Below are 15984 nucleotides of genomic sequence, written 5' to 3' on the forward strand. Positions count from 1 at the left end.
GTAAGGGATTTGCGTGTCTTTGTGGGAATTTTTGCATGTGGTACCTTCCACTCGGACCAGTGAGGAAAATAGAATATTGTCGTTATATATGTCCCATTATACACCCTCTCCTTCACGTCCCGAGCTCATCATGATGGTAACTAGAAAACCCGGGCATATCAACGTAAGGTTGCACGCAAACACATCTCTTCCTCAAACTGCAACTGCACATTCTTATGGTCAAGCCGATTCCGAGAAACGAGCCCCCGTTGTAACCACCCCCGCTTATGGTCAGGCCAATTCCGAGAAATAAGCCCCCGTTTGCCAAGACACGACAACAAATTCAGAGAAACAGCTCCTGTTTGCTAAACACATTTGAATTTGAATTTGGATTTGAATTTGAATTTGAATTTAAAAACATTTATACAGCGCTCGTTTACCAGGCGGTTTCATGGCGCTGTCATGTGTCATGGTGTCATAATAGAACGCAATTGATTTTGACCATGGTACAAAACAGAGACTTCATCTTGCACAATATCAATGATAGAAGAAACAATCTTATCTAATGTGTAAATTCGGGAAGAAAGTGTGTTAATGCTATTATCTACAACTGCAAGTACTTTTTCTAAATTAGCTTGATCAATAGCCCGTAACCTAGAAGCAGCTCCAATTTGGGATAGTTTCCAAACTTCGATGTAAACAGCACAAACCCATCTTTTGTATCTGCCTGTGGCACGACCTTTCCCAAAGTCATTCAAATCAACATCATCAGTCAATTTAGACACATGAAGCTTAACTGACGCTAAGGTGGAGTGTTTGAGCCAGTTCTGACATAACTTACCTACAGAATAGGTAGTGACAGAATGGTCAGTCTCAAAACGGGGATCTACCCGAACCTGTATACAGCCAGGGGCCAAACCCAGAAAACGATGCTGGCATGAATCTGCACTTTTTTGCCATAATAACCAGCCCTGGGAATCCAAACTGGAAATGTTAAAGGACGAATTTTGTAACGTGGTCTGTAAATCACTAAGGGACATACTGGTGTGATTATCCCAATTGGGGTATTCTCCCAAACCAGGAATAGAAGGAGCATTCAATTTTTTAGACGTCGCCAATCCAAAGCAGGTGGTTTGTGAAATAGTCTAATTCAGACATAACATAAGGTTAGGGAGAGACATGCACGATGCAAAGCCTCAGTGCCTTGCACTTGCCAATTTTTAGAACCACAAACAGATTTAAGATCAATAGTATCTGTCCACAGTTCATAGCCCCCTAGAGCCAATTGGTCAATAAAGGATTTCGAATACAATAATTTTGTGTGTGTGAGTCTAACTTTGGAAGAGGACTGCTCAGTCATCTTAAAATAAAATACACCAGGATTGGATTGGTTAAAATTAGTAAAGTAAGAAAACTTTTTCAAAAGAGTCTTGGAGCTGCCTTCATCAGGAGCGGGACAATGTTCCCATTGTGTGTAATTAACCACATTCCTAAATGTTCATAGCCACATGACACCAGACATCCTGTTACGACCATTTCTCTATTTCTTATCTAAGGAACCAGCCTAGGGTTATTTCTCAACACTCTGCTTCTGCCGTTACTTCCTCACCATTATGACACAGTTACGTCGCTACTGCCATGATTCCTGTATGATTGTCACATTTTGTAACTGAACATTGCTAAATGGAAGCTCCTTCCTCTTTTCTGTATATATATATATATACTGTATTTTCTTTGATTAAAGTAGAGACCATTCCCGAGCCTCCTTAGGTGACGGAGCTCTCCCTTAACTCGAGTTACTGAATAAAGACCCTGAATTCTAACCACCACGGACTCTGCTCTTCATGCTTGACCTTATTGATATTATAGAAATTCCGATCAAGGTAAATTACTAAAATATTTACCACAGCACCAGGGTCCAGCGTTTGCCTCTAAGGCGTACAAGGATGCCATGCGTTCATTGGAGGTCCAAGTCAAATTTTCTTCTCCATACTGGCCTGAGGGCAATAGTGTTGTGGAGCGGATGAACCGTAACTTAAAGCAATCCTTGACAGCTAGGGTTTTAGGTACAGGCTGGAATTGGCTAGCCCACCTCAATAGCGTTCAGCGTGCACTTAATAATATCCCTAGAAGGTCTCTGGGTGGGCTGACCCCATATGAAATGCTCTTTGGCATCAAAATGTTTGTTCCGGACCTTGAGGTCTAGACCAGGCGGCGTCTGCTGCTCGCTTTGACGTAGATGAACATTTTGCTGTTTTCCAGAATCTACAAACGACCTGTGACAGTCTTGCAAAGGAACAGTTGCCCTCCACATCTGATGCTGCATTGCAGATTCCAGTAGTTGGCTGGCTACCCCGAGTTGGTGAACTGGTCCAAAAGAAGGTCGAGAACAAGAAGGAATTCACCCCTCATATCGTGCTCCTGTTCCTGTGCTTGGCGTGCAGGGTACAAGAACAGTAATTTTACCTCCACTTTCTTAGTCGAAAGGAAAACAGGTATATCTCCATTGACAATGTCAAACTACACAGAGTGGCCGATTCTTCTATGTATGACAGCTGCGGTCTCTTAGCGATGCTGAGAAACTATTTTGGCTCCGGAACCAGCCACCAGGCCTGGTGTTGCCATTGAGATGAATACAGTTATGAATCCTTTATTGAATAATCCGGCTTGTGATCTTCTTGATGAAACTAAGTACACTTATCCCACTGACTTATCTATGCCCGATTTAGAAACCCGTGTGGCTAATCAATCATGTTTTTCATTTGACAATGACTCAAATCAAAGTCCCCCTCAAAGTTTCGATTTTCGCTGTTTGATTTAAAAAAAAAAATTTGATTCCTTCTTGGACTTACATTTGGCTGGTGCTTTTACATTTTTTTTTTCATGTCCTTTGGATTTGTGGTGTATTTTTTCTGTCTTGTAAATGGACACTATGTTAAAGAAAGAACTACAATTAGACTAATTGATGGAACTTTGGCACCCCACTCCTCATCGCACATAATGAAGAGGGACCAGACGTTTGTGAATATCACTGCTTGCAATCACAAAATTGTACAAGGTTCCCCAAGGGAAGGTAGGGGTTAGAAGAATAATTACTCTCTCACTGGAAATGGTGTAAAACCATGACAGGGAATAAGGTAATCCCTTATCGGAACTGAGGATGCCTCACACAACTAAAAAGCTGGACGACTGTTGTCATCCTACCTGATGGTTGTATTGTGTCATCATTGGCCTCCTGCTCCAGCGACAGGCTGGCGGTGCAATGCCTGACGGGTAGCACAAAGTGCTACTCTTTGGTGGAGTTCTTTTGTTCCTGGCCAATGGGTGCATGTGTGTGAGGGACCTGGGAGGTGAAGAAGTGAGCGGAAGGGAGGGGTACCGATGCCGAAAACTTTTCGGCATCGGTACCCCTCCCTTCATTATTTTAATAAGGCAGTAAGCCACATGAATAAAGCAATTGAAGTGGACTTCTCTGACCTTTTTTAACCTTTTCTTTCACGCTCACTTCTTCACCTCCCAGGTCCCTCACACACATGCACCCATTGGCCAGGAACAAAAGAACTCCACCAAAGAGTAGCACTTTGTGCTACCCGTCAGGCATTGCACCGCCAGCCTGTCGCTGGAGCAGGAGGCCAATGATGACACAATACAACCATCAGGTAGGATGACAACAGTCGTCCAGCTTTTTAGTTGTGTGAGGCATCCTCAGTTCCGATAAGGGATTACCTTATTCCCTGTCATGGTTTTACACCATTTCCAGTGAGAGAGTAATTATTCTTCTAACCCCTACCTTCCCTTGGGGAACCTTGTACAATTTTGTTGATTGCAGTTTCGTAGGACACGTACATTGGACCCCGTTAAAGATTGTCCTTAATTTGTCCCTCCTTGTTGTTAATATCACTGCTTGGACTGTCTTAGATGGGATTGTATGGGATGCTGTGAAATTTCAAATCCACTGACCCACAGAGGTTATCAATGTCCCTAATGTACTTCGAGTTTCAATGGGGGATGTGGTTAAACAAAATATACGCTCTGATGATTGGGATGTCCAAGCCGCAGAGGCTCTGTTTTCTGATTTGAAATATTATGCTGCGTTTGATGCTGAAGATTTGTATTTAGATTTTGCCAATTATGCTGACTTGTTTTGTTACCAACACTATGGCAATCATTTTCTGCACAAAGCAAACACATTTAGGAATGTGGTTAATTACACACAATGGGAACATTGTCCCGCTCCTGATGAAGGCAGCTCCAAGACTCTTTTGAATTTTTTTTCTTACTTTACTAATTTTAACCAATCCAATCCTGGTGTATTTTATTTTAAGATGACTGAGAAGTCCTCTTCCAAAGTTAGACTCACACACACAAAATTGTTGGATTCGAAATCCTTTATTGACCAATTGGCTCTAGGGGGCTATGAACTGTGGACAGATACTATTGATCTTAAATCTGTTTGGGGTTCTAAAAATTGGCAAGTGCAAGGCACTGAGGCTTTGCATCGTGCATGTCTCTCCCTAACCTTATGTTATGTCTGAATTAGACTATTTCACAAACCACCTGCTTTGGATTGGCGACGTCTAAAAAATTGAATGCTCCTTCTATTCCTGGTTTGGGAGAATACCCCAATTGGGATAATCACACCAGTATGTCCCTTAGTGATTTACAGACCACGTTACAAAATTCGTCCTTTAACATTTCCAGTTTGGATTCCCAGGGCTGGTTATTATGGCAAAAAAGTGCAGATTCATGCCAGCATCGTTTTCTGGGTTTGGCCCCTGGCTGTATACAGGTTCGGGTAGATCCCCGTTTTGAGACTGACCATTCTGTCACTACCTATTCTGTAGGTAAGTTATGTCAGAACTGGCTCAAACACTCCACCTTAGCGTCAGTTAAGCTTCATGTGTCTAAATTGACTGACGATGTTGATTTGAATGACTTTGGGAAAGGTCGTGCCACAGGCAGATACAAAAGATGGGTTTGTGCTGTTTACATCGAAGTTTGGAAACCATCCCAAATTGGAGCTGCTTCTAGGTTACGGGCTATTGATCAAGCTAATTTAGAAAAAGTACTTGCAGTTGTAGATAATAGCATTAACACACTTTCTTCCCGAATTTACACATTAGATAAGATTGTTTCTTCTATCATTGATATTGTGCAAGATGAAGTCTCAGTTTTGTACCATGGTCGAAATCAATTGCGTTCTATTATGCAGTTTGCATAGACTTTACAATTGTTGAAGGCTGGGAAAGTGCCGTGGGACTATATGAACACTTCTTCGTTGTTTTTACCATTTAATCGGACTGTTAAACAACAATTCATGTAATGAAAGATGCTACATTTTCGCTTTTGCATATTGCAAAGTTAGAACCTTTACCGTTTTCTGTGGCTGAAACAAATTCTGCAGTTTGGCTTATTCATGGGTTAATAACGTTGCCTTTGCCACTGTTTAAATTCGAAGCATGTATGAAACATTATGCCATAGGCAGATATGAACCATTAGGTAGCGCATATCTCCATGAAGTTTGGTCTCTACCTTTTACCTATATATGCCTGAGGGAGGGTAAAGAAGTTTATTTGAAAGGTGAAGATTGCACTTCAACTCCTTACCACTCATTGGTCTGTAGGAATATACAAATGCACGGCTCGTGTAATTCAGAAGCCCCGAATTTGGCTTGTATTCTAAAAGGTACACCCGCCCCGGCTATTACACCTACTTTCACGTTGTTAGCAAACGGTAGTTATTTATTATTAAATAATGAAGATTGCTGTGGTATGCTGGCAGGGACACCGTACATAGTGACTGTCTCCCAACGTGTAGTCTGTTGTAAGAAGGTGCGGTTTCCTCCTCCGCATGGGAAGCTCGATATATCCATTTGACCTTCCATTCCGACCTTGACAGCAGAGTTCAACAAGATGAGTCGAGTAAGGGCTCTTTTGTCTCAAAGAAAAGTCGCCCTTACATCTGCGCTTGAAACATTCGTCCTTCATGTGGCTAATACTCGTACAGAGGTACATGCCTTATTAAATTCTGATCTCTCCCGGCACTTTGGAGCGTTGATTCACACTATATTCAATGCCTCGTCAACCTCAGGCTTAGCGCACTTTTTTAAAGTAGTAAGTTCTGGCCTTGTGACTTCATTCCAAACCATATTTGGTGTGATACCGGTATTTTTTCATTCTATTTTTTCCAGCCTCTTCGGGAGTTTAACGTTATTACCCGCCTTGGCTGCTGGTGTACTGCTGTTAATTGGTTTACTCCAAAACGGTTGCACATTCTGTACCCCACGACGACCTGCCCTGGCTGCTCCAACTTCGTGACCGGAAGCTTGAATACTATGGATCGCTGCCTCTGGCTACCTTGAGTGTGGCGTATGGTTTATCTTTCCGGTTTTCGTACTTTACATGTGTGCAGCCAGTTTTCCACTGCCTGGATTGCAGTTTTGAATGGGCTCTGGATTTGTGTCTATGCAATACGGTGTCTCCTAACCCGGATTATAATCTACTAATGAGTCCCTTAGATGCTCATGAACTAGACTTTTCTGGTGTCGGGATTATGGCCTGCGCAGCAGCGCATGGAGTCCTAGGCAATTGGAATATATGGACTGCAGCCCATGACTTTTTGGCACGCAGTTATCTTGATGAATACCTGAGTTGTCCTCTGATGGTGCTAGAGGCTCCGGCTGTAGAAGAACACGTGTGTTCTTTTCCATTACTGAATTGGATGGCTGAAATGTTCACTGACGATAACAACGACTTCCTATTGGAGGCAGTTGCACCGTACTGTGCCTATATGCTGTTGGATTGAAGTGACTATTTGTTTTCCTGCTTCCTAGACACGTACTGGACTCATGAATTTTTTGCTTCGTTGTTTCTACGCATTATGGGTGTTTGACACAATATAGCCCTGTTGGGTTTTTCATTTTTTTTTGTTACTAATTCCCAATTATCCAGTTTGGCAACATTTTTGAACTTGGTTATGTCTCATTCGAACTTGAACTCCGAGTTCTAAAAATTTGCCCCCACTTCTTGTGCGTTCTCCAATCAAGGGAGGGTGTAGTGAGGGCTGGGCCTTGTTGCGCACATTGCTATGTTAGCATAGGCTTATTAAAAGTTTAAACGCCATTTTACCTTTTGCTGCTTTTGCACACAACACTGCATACAACTGTTGTTGTAAAGTTAGGCTGCTGTTACTACACATGGGAAAGGTTTGTTTTCAGCATCCCTAGACTTACATCGCGACCCTAGTCTGCACAGTGAGTGCTAAAGCCTCCAAGGTTATCATAACAAGGTAGCTGTTGTTCGGGCTGATCATCTCACGTTTTAGACATAACATACATGCAGCTGCAAGCCAACGGAGATTATGGCGCCTTAAATATTGCACTGTAGGCATGATTTCTGGCACTTGGAAGAATTCTGTTTCCAGAGAGAAAGACGTTTTGCAGATCCTGATGTGATTCACTCCTGCTGATCTTCAAGGTATGGGGGCCCCCCAACACAAGCCTAAGAGACCTTCTATATTTTATAAAAGATAGTTCCTAGCTAGGGAGGGTGATATACTAGGTGCTATAAGACCTGTTCTCACCATCATTGCAATATGATTTCTCCTTTTGTGTTTTATGGAATTGTAACAATGCTGATCATATTATTTCTAATCATATGTCTGCTTATGTTAGCAAAGATACTGCATCTTAGAGCACGTCGTTAAAATAAATATTTGAACCTGTCCCGTGTCTCTTTTTTACTCCTGTTGTGGACTGGTATGAGAGTATAACGAAAGAGTGTTCTTGCTTCCCACCATTCCTGAGTATAACCTAAGTCGCATGTTCTGGGTTGTCTAATCATAGGTTCCTTTGCTATAGGACGAAGAGCTAATGTGACACTAGTCGGTTAGGGTTTCGAGGTACTGAGGTGAGTTTTTTGGTCCACCACAATTCACTGAGGTCCTGGGTCTCTGTGCACAGTTCTGTGTAGGAGCAGAATCCCAACAACAGTGGCAGACAATCGTCCTATACACAAGAGCCCCATGCACAGGGCAGGCACCTGGCCACGAGTAGGATGTCGGTAAGCACTTCATTGATTGGGAGTAATAGTTCAGTGGAGGCAACTCCTGGCTAAAGCAGCTCTGTAAAGACATTCGTATTTACTGCCAGTGAGGGTCAAAGTCAAGTCAAAGTTTTTATTTGGTTTGGTACTCCACTGAGGACCACAAATAATATATATAAAATGCAATTCTTACAGTTTTTAAAAGTTCTCATGTTAATACAAAGATAAAAAAAGGTTTTAAAAATGTATAAAGTTTATAACAAACTAGTTCATTAGGGGGAGTTTTGCAAGCGATCATCAGTTCAATGACGGTGGTGATACGGCATCTAAGATATATAGGAGACAGATGTTTTGCTCTCGCCGCTACTACTTTGAGATTGGGGCATATGAACAGTAGATGCTCTAAGTCCTGCTCCCCGCCGTTACATAGGCTACATATTGGTGACTCGTTTTGATGCCATTTTGATGTTAAAATTTGGGTGGGTAGAATGGCCAACCGGAGCAGGATAATTAATCTCCTAGCGCCGTGAGTGAGATTAAAATCTATATAGTTCTGGGTTTTCTTAAATACCATTGATTCAGCAAAGTTTTTATATAAAATTAGTTTGGTGCAATGCGACGAGTCAAGGTCAAAGCTTAGTCTTGGGGTATAGCATTTTAAGAAGAGTTTCAATTGAGGCGGTGTCCAAGTCAGCAACAGATCAGTACTAATGTTCGCCAGTTTGAAGGCGAAAGACATGTTTTTATAAAATACGTGCTTCGTAGAGTCATTATCAAAAGTCTCTGTTTTAAGCAGGGAGCGAAGTGTACCATCCTTTGCATGGAGCAGGTTGTATGCCCACCTAATGATGTTTGCGATACCTCGAGAATAAGAGCTCGTGAGCGATAGTTCAAGGCGGAGTGCTTGTACTGGGATAGACTGCGCTACTTTTAGCATTTTCCTCAGTATTTTTCCTTCTTTTAGGTCCAGGAATGTCCACTGCTTTATAGGTATGTATTCCAGGGCATACGATAAAACTGCAGGGATCTTCACACTATAGACTTTAAGCAGGGAGGAGAAATGTCTATTTCCCGAGGCAGCATATAACCTTAGCAGTGCTCCTGCGTGCACCTCTGATTTTCTCGACAAGTTTAAGAACTGACAGTTGTTTTTTAGTGACTTAGTGAAGATCCTACCCAGATAGGTATACTCCTCAACTTCTTCGATTTTTTCGTCACCAAGTCTCCAACAAAATGTACTGCTTTTTTTCTTGCCTGAGAAAGAAACTATTTTTGTTTTGGCTAAATTAGGTATTAGAAAATTTTCCTTAGTATACTTATACAGGGCATCCAGATTGTTTTGTAGACCAAAGGGGGTTTGGTCCATCACTATAATATCGTCCGCGTAAAGTAGGGTGTGAACTTTTTGGGCAGCGACCTTTGGTGGAAAGTTTAGTTCTTGCTGTAGATGCTGAGGCAAATCACTGAGATATAAGGAGAACAACGGGGCAAGGAGGCACCCTTGCTTAAGTCCGTTGGGGGTTGGGATCGGGTTAGTGAGGCCCTTTTCCCTCCCCATTTGTACTTGGCACCAGGTGTCTGTATGCAGTGCAACTATAATTCGTAACAACTGCTCAGGGATTCCTAATTTCTTCAGTTTTTTCCATAGGGTCACTCTATCCACTCGGTCGAACGCTGTGGTAAAGTCGATGAATGCTGCATACACAGGCTGGGATTTAACTACCACATATTTATCAAGAATAGTTTGTAACATCGCGATATTGTCTAAGACTGAGTGCTTTGGCCTAAAGCCTGCCTGGTAGAGCGGAATCAGTCCCTGTGTGAAAGCCCATTTTTTTAGTTGATCAAGTACCTCTGCAGCGAAGATCTTTCCCGTAGCATCCAGTAGTGCTATCTGACGATAGTTGCCAGGCTGTTGTCTCGGTCCCTTTTTATGTATCGGTATGACGATACTACCCTTCCAGGATTTCGGCAATGTCCCTGTGTTTAGGATGAAATTGAAGAGGGGAGATAGTATCATGCTCCATCCCTTAGGGTCAGTCTGAAGGACCTTAATAGGTATTTGGTCTGGGCCGGTGGGCTCCTGTTGTTCTTGCCTTCCTTATATGTATATCTGCAGAGAAGGGGGACACAGTTCCAATGGATAAGGTAATTCCTTCGCAGTTGTTTGTGGGAGTTATAGGCCTTTCATGGGTAATGTTTAATTTATACAAATTGGTCAAATACTTCTCCCATTCTTTAGAGGGGACTGGGGTGGCTTGCAAGGCCTTTTTTGTGCCTGTTTCTTTGGTGATTAGTGACCAGTAGGTACGTTGATTGTACTGTTTTGCTGCTATTTGCAGGTCAACCCAATTTTTGTCTTGCGTTATATTTTTTTGCCGTTGTTTCTCCCTCTTGCGTTGGTTCTTTAATTTATTAATTTCTGCTTGTCTAGATATAGAGGGCTCCAAGAACTGCGATCTTATTAATTTATTTAACCTTTTTGCGCTTGTAGATGGCCTACTAGTTTTATTTTTGAATCTAGCTGGTACAGCTTGTTGCACTTTGTGTTGGAGCGTTTGTTTTAATATCTCGATTATCGTCTCAAAGTTTGTTATTGGGTTGGAGGAATAGATTGCTTGAAGGAGCTGCTTTGTATTTATTAGAGTGGCGACTTTATTCAGTGTTGCCGAATTCCAATATATCTGCCTTTGGTTTGTCTTTACCGTAACTGTACTGGATTTAAACATGATGTGGCTGATTGGGCATGTGGTCGTTGTCCATTGGGTATGTAGGGCCTGGATGGCGTGGTCGCTTCCTTGGACAAAGTAAATCTGAAGCTGTGTAACAGACCCGTACATATCCAAGCTGCAGATCATATAATCCAAAATTGATATGGAATTCGTTCCCTGTCTCGTATAAGATGCGGGGATGTCACCTTCCACATTTCCATTTAGGATAGTTCCATTTAGTAAAGGTAGTGATTGTAATAATATTTTCCCCCTTTTGTCAGCCTTGCTTCTGGTCGGGAACAATGGTACTGAGATTTCAAGAGCTTCCTCCTTATACCAGCTAGCCCATTTCGATATTTCTGTGTTAGATAGTTTTCCGTTGAGGTCACCCATGATTATAAAAAGGGAGATAAGCTTGAGTTTCTGTTATTAGCTGGATACCCTCCAAGATTTCAACAAATAGCCCGTCGTTTTTTTGTCCAGGGGGGATGTATACGTTGAAAAGCAATACGTTTTTTTGCAGCTCTGGAGTGTCTAACCCCAACCTGATCTTAATACATTGAAAGTGGTTAGATTTTGTAGAGATAATTTCTTGGGCCCAGTTGTACTCTTCGCTTAAAAGGATTGCTATACCTCCCTTCGCATGCCCTCAGCTAACTTCCTGCGCTGGGATATCATAGGTGAAATACCCCTCCTGGTAAAAACTTTTTGTTGACCAAGTTTCTTGTATTGCCATTATAGCTGGTTTGTTTTTCGTCAGTTCCATCATCTTTTCTGATGTTCTCCCTGCTATGTTCCAAGATGATATCAGTAGACCACTGCTAAACTGAGTGATTCTTGTTCCGTGCTTGTTTTTTATTGTTTAAAGTCTCTGCAAACCATAACCAAGACTGATCTATATTTACTGTATCCTTATCTTTGGAACTTTGGCTCCAGATTTCTCTCTCCCCGTCTTTTACTGAGATAATTAGATGTTCTGCAGAGTCGCCTATATAATTAGTTTTTTTATTTTGCTGGTTAAAGGATTTTTGCGAAGATCTCTTAAGCAGATTTCTCGGTTTTCCGTCTGTAGATTTCTGTATTGAGATCAAGTCGTAGCCACATTTATGGAGCGTCTCTTTTTCTTTCAGAATAATTCCCGGGAGCACTGGTGACCAAAATTCTACCACGGCGGTTTTTCATTTTTTCTTTATCCGGGAAGGATACTAAGTCGATGTCTTTTCGTGTTAAAGTTTGTAGGGGCAAAATACATTGAAGGAGGTTAATAATACGGCCTCGGTTGAGAGGGGCTTTATCTGTTGGAAACAGCTCTGTTATTTGCAGCTGTGTCGATATTAATTCTTCTTGTGGTGGATCTTTTTTCCGGTAGTCTTCGGGTCCTTTAAAGTGAGCTCTTAGTGCAGGGCTTACTGGGTCATAGTGGAAGTCTTTTGCCCTTGGGTTTAACGGATTTTGTTGGAGAATTTTATTGTTAGATTTTTCCATCAGGTTTTGATTTATTCTCTTTAGAGATATGGACGATTTTATACTTTCTTCGTGAACACAGTGGGCGTCAGGAGGGGTGGTGGTCTTCTGAAATTTGAGTTTCTGCGCTTTTTTCTTTTTGAATCTTCTTAGCGGCTTTCCCCTTTTTTTCTTTCTTTCCCCTTGCTTCTTTTTTATATTTTGCAAATCCTGCGCATCCTCGCCATTTAGGCCAATGCTATCCTTTTTTTCTTGGTCTATGACGGAACTGGCCATAATAAGTTTGTCTTTGGGTTTCCTAAATATAGGATATTGATTAGACTCGCTATTAATGTCTTCTTTAAAGAGTTTCTTTAGGGAATATACCGTAGTTTTACATTGATTACTTATTGGTCCCTTACATGGTTTATTGCCGGTTTGTGTTCCCATTTCTCTTTTCGCCGTCGGTAAGTGGCCGGTGCTTTTGTTGTCACTTGTTACCTCTTGACGGTTGTCAGATATTCCCTTTACTTTGGTTAACTCGGTTTGTTCTTTTTTCCTTTGTTCTTCCACTAGGAATATTAAAAATTCCTATTTGCACATCAAGTGTTTGATCAGAGTTCTCCAGGATATTACCTAAATGGGCGAGGACCGAATCCAGGATTTTTTGCAGTGTGAAAAGAGAGTTCGATACTGGAGTATTGTTGTTCGTTAAGCTGGTGAACTTGAACAGAAACAAGTCCGGGGAATATTCCAGGAAACTCTCTCGGTCAGAGGGTTTTTGTAATGTGCTATTGTGTATAACATCGGGCTCTTCTTGAGGTCCCAGATCTGATTCTCCTTTCTTACGAGTTGGTTCAGGACGCATCGAGATATGATCGGGGCTATGTTGAATATCAGATAAGTCCAGTGGTCTTTGGCCGGTTGACTCTATTTCTGAGGATGAGTCCTCAAAATCTGTTGAGGGGGTTATTTGGACAGCCTCAGATGTAATTAAGGTGTGTTCTTTGGGGAGGGCATGTGCACTTCCCTCTTTGTCTTTTCCATCCTCCATTATTTCAGCCGTTATAGCTGGGTTTGACTGATTTATTGCTACTAGCCCCGCCCCTCAGTGGTTAATGATGTAAGGTACTTTCGTATTCCGGGGGTTCCTCTTATCCTTCCACTTTTCACCGCTTTGTTAGTGGTCTTCCTAATTGCCTCTTCTGTCCCCATTCTTTTCATAAAAATTGTTCGTGATCTCAGTTTTTTAAAGGCCATTTCCCTGCACCAGGGCTATTGATAGTATTTTTCCGATTGTAGGTTATCAATTTGGTTAAGACTGTGGAATATTAATTTAGTTTTACACTGGACAGGGGATTTTGGTGGCTTCCTTCCTCCGGCCTTTATACTCTGGGTTTTGGCTGGTGCTTACTACTCTGTGGTAGCACCAGCTCTTTCAGATTGAGATGATTTTCAGCTGGGCCGTTTATGGTTGGCGTTCCAACGATGTTATTCTTATAGCGCCAAACTTGGCGGGCACTCCTGCACTCCGCTTAGTTCTATTGCACTCCTGTTTTATGTTACTGGTCCTTGCCTGTCACTCTCAGACAGACCCTCCTCGAGGTTTCAGCCTCAGGGGCCCCGCCACCTCACTTTCCCAGGCCCGTCTACCCCTCACGAGGGGGCAGCTGCCGTCAGGGAGAGAGCTAGGATAACCTCGGGGTTTCGAGGCCAGGGGGGTTGCAGTATTGGTGTGTCTCTCTTCTGTGATATAGGAATGCTTTAGTCCATTTAGTGGGGCCACAGGAGGTAGTTCACGGGGAGTTCGGGGGGAGTGGCGATATTGCTGGCAGTTATTCGCTGCTGCCCCCTTCCCCGTAACCCCCAGTGCTGCTCTCACCGTTGTACTGCTGCTGGTGGTCCAAGCTTCGGTGCACGCTTCTTGCCTCTGGGTTTCTTTGATTCCTCTGGTTCCTTAGGCACCTCGGGCAGTTGCTTGTGGGTACGGCTAGATTGTTAGCCTGTCAGGATAGTGCCTCGCTGTGTGCGCCTTGCTGCGTGAGATTCTTTTAAATGTCCTTTATTGGCTTCTGCCTTACTCCATGCTGGTGGTGGTGGTGCTTCAATTTTTTCTGTTTTTATCTTTTGGAGGGAAGCAGGATGCAGACTGTGGGCTGCAGGCTGCGGTCTGCCGCCGAGCCACCCTGTTCCTCCTCTTAGTCTGCTCCCGCTCCGCTCCGCTCAGTGCGCTGTGCAGCTCCCGCACACGGCAGGCTCACGGCGAGCGCGAGCTGCCGCCGAGCCTCCAAGTGCCCGCTCCTGCTCCACTCCTGCTTCGCTCCACACTGTACTGTGTGCGGGTCCCGCTCACTGCGGGCTCTCGGTAGGCGGTCTGCGGGCTCACGGTAGGCGCCCGCACCAGACGGGCTGCTGTAGGCGTGCTGCTGGCTGCAGGGCTGCGGGCAGCGGGCTGCCGGATCGGTGTCCGGAGTAGGCGGCGGCCCGGTGGTCAGGATAGCTTCGGATTTTAGCTTCGGCTTCGGCTCCGGTCAATACTCCTAGCCGCCAAGCCGCCAAGCCTCCCTGCTCCACTCCCCTCCGCTCCGTACGGCTCACACACACTCTCTGTAGTTGCTCTCTACTCACTGGTGCCCTCTAGCGTGCACAATTACCTCGTAGCACCTGTGTAGACTAGCACAGCTGTTGACATACTGTTAGACTGTTAGTCTGCTGTTTGGCAGTTTTGCCAGGAGCTCCACTCCTCCGTAGTTATGCTATATCATACATTACTGCTGGTGCTTAAACAGTACTTTAATGCCTATAGCGCCGCTAGCGCTGCCGAGGCTGACTCCTCTCACCAGAAAGGGCTGCTGCTGCCCTCACCCTCCTGCCTCCTGCCTCTCCGCCTGCTGTAGTCCGTAACAGGCTCCCGAGGACGCAGCTTGGCCAGCAGGGTATAGCAGTATAGCGGGACAGCAGCTGGCGGCTGGCGTTCAACTCGGCCTCTGTCTAGCCTTGTGGCAGTGAGGGTAGCGTAAGGTCTAAGGGCCTCAGCAGCCCTTTGCACCACTATTGCGAATGAGGCACCCTCTTCCATAGCCACTTTAGGAGTGAGAGACCAGGCCAGTCTCTTGGAAGCTGTCACGTCAAATGGCATCTGCAAGATCCTCATACCAGTTGTCCTCAGGATCTTCTAACTGGTGTCCAGAACGATCTGCAGGCCCATCCCAGTGTTTCACCGAATCCAGGCCTGTCCTGCGCAAACCCCCTGTTAATTTCAGATAAACCATTAGCTTGTGTTTACCTAGATCATTGTGGTCCATTACAAAGGGATGGTAACTATAAATAGATCATGGTCACAGTGGATTCGTGTTCAAGGTTCCTTTGGATGTGGCCTCAGCGCTCGGCTGACACTCGAACTTTTATAAAAGATTTGCGAGTCTTACAGGACGTTTCACAGTAGAGACTTTCATCTTTTGGCATATTTCATAGTCCAAGATGTAGTTTCTGGTCTGTTTCCTCATGCCAGGCCACCAGTACTATTGTTTTAATACTGATACTGTGGCGTAAACACCTGCATGTGCAGAGGCGAGCCCTTCATGTGCTGTTGGATTAGTCCTAATCTATGTTCCATGTTTGCAATTACCCTATCCCCCACTCCAGGGATTCGAGCAAACGGAACATTGTTTGTATCAGTCATATATGAATATTTGAGTGGAAACCCTTTAGGTAACGCTGCACCGCTGCCTTTGCATGTCACATTGACAGCCAGCATTATTTCACTGTCTATTTTTGTTTTTGAACGAATGCTTGCAGCTAAGGAAGC

The 15984-nt window shown here is 43.7% G+C and overlaps 1 protein-coding gene across 3 annotated transcripts in view; it reads right to left on the reverse strand.

Annotated features, from left to right (window-relative positions):
- SKA3 (spindle and kinetochore associated complex subunit 3) overlaps window positions 1-15984 on the reverse strand; it is a 574705-nt gene that overhangs the window by 184011 nt on the left and 374710 nt on the right. The window lies entirely within an intron of this gene.

This window comes from Lissotriton helveticus, chromosome 8 (genome assembly GCF_964261635.1).
Source record: "Lissotriton helveticus chromosome 8, aLisHel1.1, whole genome shotgun sequence".
In the NCBI taxonomy this organism is placed as follows: domain Eukaryota; kingdom Metazoa; phylum Chordata; class Amphibia; order Caudata; family Salamandridae; genus Lissotriton; species Lissotriton helveticus.